This window comes from Staurois parvus, unplaced genomic scaffold, assembly GCF_062004578.1.
Source record: "Staurois parvus isolate SC_StPar_1 unplaced genomic scaffold, SC_StPar_1.0 ptg000410l, whole genome shotgun sequence".
NCBI classification, from domain to species: Eukaryota; Metazoa; Chordata; class Amphibia; order Anura; family Ranidae; genus Staurois; species Staurois parvus.
This window is the reverse complement of record NW_028318206.1, coordinates 642,680-651,726: the sequence shown is the minus strand read 5'-3', so window position 1 is coordinate 651,726 and position 9,047 is coordinate 642,680.

The window sequence follows — 9,047 nt, the reverse complement described above, 5'->3', positions numbered from 1 at the left end:
CCGGTGACAATCATTAGTCTGATTTGTTAATGACTCAATGGCTCATAGAAATCTTTTTGATGATCGATGTTTGAGTCTTTAAACTTACATTTGTGAATCTTTATTGAATATTTTGATCAAAGTTAAAGTATATCCAAACCCAAGAACAAAAAGAGAACATACTACAGCTTACCAGTCCATAGATGTGATGGTTGCATTCATTTTCTTTTTGCATTCTAACTAAAATTTTTTGCAAGTACAGAAAATACCTGCTGTTGATGCTACCAGTATGCTTGTAAGCCCTTGTGCACTAAACTGAAATCTTATGGAGATGAGAGAAGGGAGTGGTGTTAGTAGTACAAATCAGGAGAGCAGCCTAGGGTGACAATGCTGCTCATCCTTAATGAACCTATGGGAGTGTACAATGAGTGAGCATTGTCAAACTAGGACAAGAAGTGAGTTACTGGCAGGATCATCAGGTGAAAATAAAGGAAGGCCTGAAAAATGTAAACTAATAAATTCACCACATCTAAGGACTGATAAGATGGACTATATTACATTTCCAGAATACGCCCCTTTTTAACCAATGATACCACAAAGCTCCTAATTCACTCCCTTGTTATCTCTCGCCTTGACTACTGCAACTCCTTCCTCATTGGATTACCTCTACATAGGCTAGTCCATCCAGTCCATCATGAATACTGCTGCCAGGCTCATCCACCTTACCAACCATTCAGTGTCTGCCACCCTTCTCTGCCAATCCCTCCACTGCCTTCCACTCGCTCAACGAATAAAATTCAAAATACTAACAACTTACAAAGCCATCCACAACTCTGCCCCCAGCTACATTACCAACCTGGTCTCAAAATATCAAGAAAACCGCTCTCTTCGATCCTCCCAAGACCTTCTACTCTCTAGTTCCCATGTCACCTCCTCCCATGCTCACCTCCAGGACTTCTTCTGAGCTTCTCCCATCCTAATGAACTCCCAACCCCAATCTGTCTGGCTGTCTCCTAATCTATCCACCTTTAGACGATCCATGAAAACCTTCCTCTTTAAAGAAGCCTATACGGCTTCTACCTAGTAAACTGCCATTTATTTCCTCCATCAGCTCATCCCCCCACAGCTATTACCTTTTGTATCACTCAACCCTTCCTCCTAGATTGTAAGCTCTAACGTGCAAGGTCCTCTGTTTCCTCTTGTACCAAATTGTATTGTAACTGTAATGTCCACCTTCATTTTGTAAAGAGCTGCGTAAACTGTTGGCACTATATAAATCCTGTATAATAATAAATAATAACAATTTTTGTTCTTGAGTTTAGATACACAGTAAGGCAGGCTATTTTATTTCCTTCCACCATTGGTGGAAGGAAAGAAAATTGCTGGATTCCTCCATCAACATGTGAGTTAGGTGCAGTGTGGTGTGTGACTGTAATCACACTGAGGCTGAAGTCGAGAAAACAATGTATTGAAGAACTTGCAGAACAATACCACAGCCTGGCGGGGTGGAACGCCCAACTGGGAACTCACAGTCAATGCAGTGATAGTAGGCCCGAGCTGAAGAGAGAACTTGCCAAGAGGGGCTTGAGAAGGTTCATGCATAGGCCCTGCTCTTTCCCTACTCCTCAGGAACCTTTCCCTCCCGCTAGTGCTGTCCCTGACAGGCGTGTAAACTCTCCTTACCCTAGCCACTTTGCAAATGCGTACCAAAACCTGGGGGCAGGAACATAAAAAAAACTCTGCGTGACCCTAGATGGCCACCAGGGTCACCTGGATGCAGTGTAGCCAACCGGAAAGCTGCTCCAGAGCACCAAAGGAACTAAGTTTCTCTTGACTTCCCCTCCAGCTGCAGTACCGCTCCGGTAGAGCGCCACCTAAAGTAGAAAGCAGACTGCACTTGCCTACAGACGCAGTCAGTGTTGATGTGAGAATCCCTCCTGCAGCACTGATTGAGCCTTGATTTCATATAGGGTTTCCCAAGACCTGAAATAATTTTAGGGGTTTCTCTGGGGTAAAAAGGTTTAGAGAGATGGCTGTAACAGCTTGTTCAAACAGCTGCCTGGGGCTGTCCAACATACAGGTGGGGTGTATTTCCCCTCCCAGGAGCCAAAGCTGCTGTGTACAGTAAGGGGGAATTATGCCTGAATATTACATTGCATTGCCCAGGTGGCCATGTGCATGAACCCTACGAACTAATGAATTTATTATCACATGCAAAATTTTCAGTTGGTTGATACATTTCTATTGGTATTCTAATCTTTATGAACTTTACTTGCATATTCTTCTACAATTTTATGTCTTTACATTGGAAATTTATTTCACAATTTTTATCATTTCAGTGTCTACCGCGTGAACAGTACAGAATGAACAAGAGAAAAGGAACAACTGCAGCAGTTAGTGAAGATTTCTGATTCTTGGTCTACGCAAAAGAACGCAAACTAGACTTTCTAAAATTGGCTTTTATTTCTGCTTACAGGGTAAGTTCACCTTTTCATAAAAAATGAAAAAGTGAACTAACTCCAAATATCCTGGCCACCCCTCTGGACCCCACTGCACACAGTAGCCATGATGCCCCGTGCTGGTCTGAGCGCTGTACACTGCACTACATAGCCCCAGTGTGAGTATCCATCATAATGCTCCCAATGGCAAACACTCATTGGTCAGCACAGCCATGGGACCATGCTGACCAATGAGAAGTGCATCTGTGGATTCTTGTTTTGGTAAGGTATTCCAGAAGACAGAAGAACTCCTCATTGGGAAGTGCAGTCACTTGAGCGCTTACCGGAAGCATGGGGCATCACGACTACTATGTGCAGCGGAGTCCAGAGGGGTGGTCAGGATATTTGGAGTTAGTTCACCTATCCATTTTTCATGAAAAGGTGAACTTACCCTTTAAGGCTACATGCACACGAGCATATGAAATTATCTTCATTCATAGGTTAGGTGTAAATCGCAGGACTGGATTAACAGTAACACAAATTCTTTCAGATAAAACAGCTCAGTTATGTATATTTAGCTTTTTGCCTGGAGTTCAGCTTAACCACTTTCCACCTGTAGGATGTCATAAGCCGAGATGATGCCTCCCGCTCAGGGGCAGACTGACAAGTCATGGGGCCCCCGGGCAATAGGGGATCATGGGGCCCCTTTGTCCTCACCAACACCCAAAAAAGCCTATGAAAAGCCAATGAAAGGTACCGGGGGCATCTCATGGGGCCCCCTACTGACCTCGGGTGCTCGAATGGTCAGTCCACCCCTGCTCAGACTACAGGCATGATCTCGGTATCAAAAATTTCAGCAGCTGATTCCATATCAGCTGAAAGTGATCCCAACAGTTCGACAGCCGCTGGATCACTTTTACTGCTGCCGCCTTTACTGGACTCTCCCATCCTATCAGGGAGCACGGTAATGGGTGGCATTGGCTTCCTCAGACACAGTGGACACAGAATTGATGTTGCTCCTCCCACTGTGGAATGTCAGAAACCGTAAGCGACGAGGATTTGTGAAAGCATCTGATCAAACCAATCTCGGTTTGATCAGATGCTTTGAAGGCCAGAGGGGAGATATGGAAGGATATCTCTCCAAAAAAAGAGGACTTGTCACAGCCCATGTTATCACAAGGGATGTTCATAAAGTTGATAGAAAAAAATAAAGGTACAGTGTTAAAAAAAATTATTTGAATTTGCTCACATGCAAATGAAAACAGTCATGTAGGTCCCATACAAATATGTAAACAGTGACCACACCAAACGTGAGGTATCGCCATGAACGGCAGAGCGAGAGCGATCATTCTAGCACCAGACCTCCTGTGGAACTCTAAACTGATAACCAATAAAGGCTTTTAAAGTATCATCTATGCAGAGCTTTAAGTACAGTAATTTGGCACCATTCCACAAGCATACACAATTTTAAAGCTTGACATGTTAGGTATCTATTTACTCAGCATAACATCATCTTTTTATATTTAGCAACCATTGGGTATTATTTTGTGTTTTTGTGCATTCAAATTCATTAAAGTGTATTTTTTCCAAAATATTTGCTTTTGAAAAACAAATACCACTTAACTTAGAAAAAATTGCAACACCCACCATTTAATTCTATAATGCCTATGATTAAAAAATATATAGTACTTGGGGATTCTAGCAAGATATGCAGATTTTTAAATATATAAAAGAAATTCAGAATTGGCCTGTTGGTTAAAGTGGTTAAATAAGGCAGGGTGAAGATTCATGTGTGAAATGCAGTAACCCATGATAGCCAACCCCATTTCCACTGCCAATGACTCAGGTCTCATGTACATAGGCACCTGGCACCCTAAGACATAAAATTCAGGATCATTACCCTGCCTGGGAACTACAGGTGCTGTGTACAGCCTCCCATGGAAACGAATGGTTGTATGCCGGTCAGGGGCAGACTGACAACTCATGGGGCCCCCGGGCAATAGGGGATCATGGGGCCCCTGTGTCCTTGCCCAAACTCAAAAAAGCCTATGAAAAAGATACCAGGGGCATCTCATGGGGCCCCCTACTGATCCCGGGCCCCAAATGGTTAGTCCACCCCTGATGCCAGTATCTGCATAAACACGTGTGTACGGACCTACTCCCCTGGATGCATGCTTAGGCATTACCCATGTACAGCTAATGATTTTTATGGGTGGCTGTACACAGCACATGTGGCTCCCAGAGGGGTTGAGAGGAGAAATATGCCCAAATTGTACATTGTATGGCCCCAGGAGCCCATGTGCATGGCGAACAAAAATGGTGGATAAACCTCCAAATGTATGAATAATGAATGTAGCGAATTTTGTTTTATATGCTAGAATTAGACTTTTATTGATGTTTTATAAATATGTATCATGAAATATATAATATGTATGAATACATCTTATTCATGAGAGTATCTGTAATCTGTGTTTTCCTTTTTATTGTAAAAGTCCCACTTGAACCTTCTACTAGTTTTCTGGGTAAAGGTAACAATGCATTTACAGTATGTTATTACTACATTTTATTTAGCTTGTGTACTTCTGTCCCGACGGCAGATATATATCCTGTAAAAATAAAGGCATTTCAGATAAACAATATTGTATACTTTTTTACAAGGTTGAGCTTAGGTTCAGCTCCAGGTTCAGTCCGAACCCGAGAGTCAGTTGTCAGTGCCAGGCCAATGAGCTGTGGATGGGGGTCTACATACACAAAGGGGTTGGGATACTCATAACATAACTGACATAATATGGTCACGTCACCAACTCTTTCCCATAGTTTTTAGGTATGTCTTTATGGAATAACAATTGAGAAGGTGAACCAAAACGTTGTGGTACAATGGACATGGCCACCAGATACTGTATACAGAATGTCCCCAGTGGAGGAGCAGCCATGGAAGCACTCCTCAGAGCAACTAGGGCTCAAGTGCGATATTCAATAGGGGGCCGTATACCATCCCACCATAACCTTCTATGCTGCTTCTGTGTTGGTAACATTAAGGAAGAATATGGTAAATTGTCCCAGATGGAGGGCCAGTCCTACCGAAGCTTAGGCCGGCCATACATTATACAATTTTCTTGAGATTTTTGGTTTAGATTTACCAAAAACCATATAATAGGAGATCAAAACTAACACTTTCAATTGTATCCAATTAGGCAGGCCCTTGCACTACATAGCTGAAGGTAAATCTAAAGAAAATTGGCAGAAATGGGCAGAAATTGGACAGAAAATTGTATAGTGTATGGCCTTCCTTAGTTTGTTGTAACTCTTCCTCTTACTTGCCCGCATATGTATGTCTTGTGTGTTGACATGGCTTTGTTTTCAAACAAAGTCATGTGATTGTATTTTTAAGCAAGTTTTACTTAAAGTAGAACTGTAAGCAAACATTTTTTTCACTTTGGATAGCGTAGGGGAGGGTTAGAACCCCTGTCAGATTTTTGCCATCTGTGTCCCATGGCGGAAATTTCCCTTCACTTCCCATCCCCTAGCCAAACAGGAAGTGGGAGGAAATCCCTGCAAATTAAGGGAATTCCTTGGGGACCCCCAGGTCATCAGAACTAGTTTCCCCATTGGAAGATTTCCCCTCTATTACTTTTCTGGGGACAACCCAAAATTTGGGATTTTCTTTTACTTTCAATGATAACGGTAAACAGGACAAATAGAGAGGGTGAATGCCCTTAAAGTGTTACTAAACCCACAACAGTAAAATCAGTCTGTATACGCAGTAAAGCACGCTTGTTATACTCACTGTGGAACCTAAGAGGGTAATCCTCTGCTTTGTGTGAAAACGCTGTTTGATCCTGTCGTCTCTGATCCTCCCTTTCCTCCAGTGTCCCCCTCTTATCTGCTGATAAGGCATATCGTGTGGAGTCACTCTGCACATTTTCAGTTTGGTGTGTATTGCTAGAGAGGTTTTTTTGTTTTCTCGGGAGCATGCATGTGATCAGCACAGAGCCAATCAGCGCTGTCCAGACAGAGATCATGGTTTCTGCATCCTTCTAGAGCAGAATGAAAACTCCTCGTACAAACTTTAACCAGTACTTGGCTTTTTTTTGGGGGGGGAGGGGGATGGGTGGTATTTAGGTGGGCGGGGGGGGAAGAAAAGGGGACATGATAAATGTACTGAAAATGTGGCAGTGTTTTTAAAGGAGTATGTTTTGTACAATTTATTTCTTTGAAAAATCAATAAATATTTAAATTTAAAAAAAAAAAAGAATAAAAAAAAAAACAACAGTACTTGGCTAGACACTGATAGAAGTCACAAGACTGCTCTAACTGCTGATGAGAAAAGGTATTTAGCAGTTTAGATTTACTAAAATAATTGCATTTCCATGTTCTGTGTACTGTGGGAGACCAAATATAGTGAATGCAGGGTCTGGGGAGACAAGATAAAGTGGATGCAGGGTCTGGGGAGACCAGATATAGTGAGTGCAGGGTCCTGGGAGACCAGATATAGTGAATGCAGGGTACGGGGAGACAGATACAGTGAATGCGGGGTCCGGGGAGACCAGATATAGTGAATGCAGGGTCCGGGAAGACAGATATAGTGAATGCAGGGTTCTGGGAGACCAGATATAGTGAATGCAGGGTCCGGGGAGACCAGATATAGTGGATGCAGGGTCCTGGGAGACCAGATATAGTGAATGCAGGGTCCGGGGAGACCGGATATAGTGAATGCAGGGTCCGGGGAGACCGGATATAGTAAGTGCAGGGTCCGGGAGACCAGATATAGTGAATGCAGGGTCCGGGGAAACCAGATATAGTGAATGCAGGGTCCAGGGAGACCAATACAGTGAATGCAGGGTCCGGGGAGACCAGATATAGTGAATGCAGGGTCCGGGGAGACAGATATAGTGAATGCAGGGTTCTGGGAGACCAGATATAGTGAATACAGGGTCCGGGGAGACCGGATATAGCGAATGCAGGGTCCGGGGAGACCGGATATAGTGGATGCAGGGTCCGGGGAGACCGGATATAGTGAATACAGAGTCCGGGGAGACCAGATATAGTGAATGCAGGGTCCGGGGAGACCAGATATAGTGAATGCAGGGCCCGGGGAGAGCAGATATAGTGAATGCAGGGTCCGGGGAGACCAGATATAGTGAATGCGGGGTCCGGGGAGACCAGATAGAGTGAATGCAGGGTCCGGGGAGAGCAGATATAGTGAATACAGGGTCCTGGGAGACCAGATAGAGTGAATGCAGGGTCCGGGTTTAGTAACACTTTAAATAAAAAGTATTGCCTTTAGTTGAACTTTAAAGTGTTTCAAAGGTATTCACCCCCTTCACCATGTAGAAAAGGTTAAACATGCGGATCCAAAATCTAGTAACTCTCGGACATTGCCACCAATCATGGAACATAAAACCCATCTGGCCGCAACGCCGAAAGCACATTGGTGAGGCAGAAGGATGCATCCTCGTCCGAGTTGGGACCAGGTACCATCACAATAGTGTTTTCTAGTTTGCTTCAATTAAGGCAGTATTGATGGAAACTTTAGATAATGTCAGGACTATGTCTTGCCAATCAGATAGATCATAACTAACATTCAGGTCCCATTCCCATTGATCCATATAGGGGAGTTTACAGTCTGGATCAGCAAGAAGGGCGTACACCACAGAATTACGGGCTCTAGAGAGATTCATATGCAGACAGGAAATTTCAAATTGGTAAGAATGGGCGGTCCATCCAATAAAACAATTTTTAGAACAGATAAAAAAGGCAATTTGATTATATCTAAAAATTTTGGTGGGGGGCATCTGACGTTTCTCTGTAAAGTACTGAGGAGGATAAACTCAGCACCCTGGAGGTAGTCTAGCCGCAGCAACCCTTTGTTGATCCACCATTGGAATGGGGCCGGGACCAGACCAGGTGTACAATATCCTTTAGATCTACCATCAACTATATAGTACAAGGGCCTGCCTGATTGGATACAGAGTGATTGGATAGCTAGGTGTGTCCTTCTATTATATAGTTTTAGTAAATCTAAAGAAGAGCATACAGAGATTGTACAATCAGTTTGGATAGTGTATGGCCACCTTTAGAAACCCAAAATGAGCTAGTCCCGCTTTTGGTGCCATTAATTGTTAATGAAACCCCAAAAGCAAAAGCAAGTTAATGGACACACAGAATGTGGTTCAAGATTGAGTCCACATGAGTGTCCCCATAGCAAGCAGCTTGGAAAGAGAGAAGGGGGGAGGAGCCAGAAGCATCGGTGCTGAACCCGAAAAGAGGAGGATGAGGGCAAAACCACTACACAGAGTAGGTAGGAATACCAAGTTTGTTATTTTTTAAAAATCCCTTTACAATCACTTTAATCCCTTGCCGCCAACGTCACGCAAATATGCGGCCTCACAGAACTGGGCTTTTTCCCGTGGGGCCACATATTTGCTTACCTGTCTTTGTCCTGGGAGTGCACCACAAAGCGCACTCCCAACACAAAGACCCGGGCGTCACTGAGAGCCCCGGGTCTCATTCTAACAATCGGGACCCGGGACTCCTGATTCTGGGTCACATGATCGCTGTGATAGCCTCTGATTGGCTATCACAGTGATCAGTCACTGTGAAGCCCGCTCCCCTTGGTTTTTTTTTCTC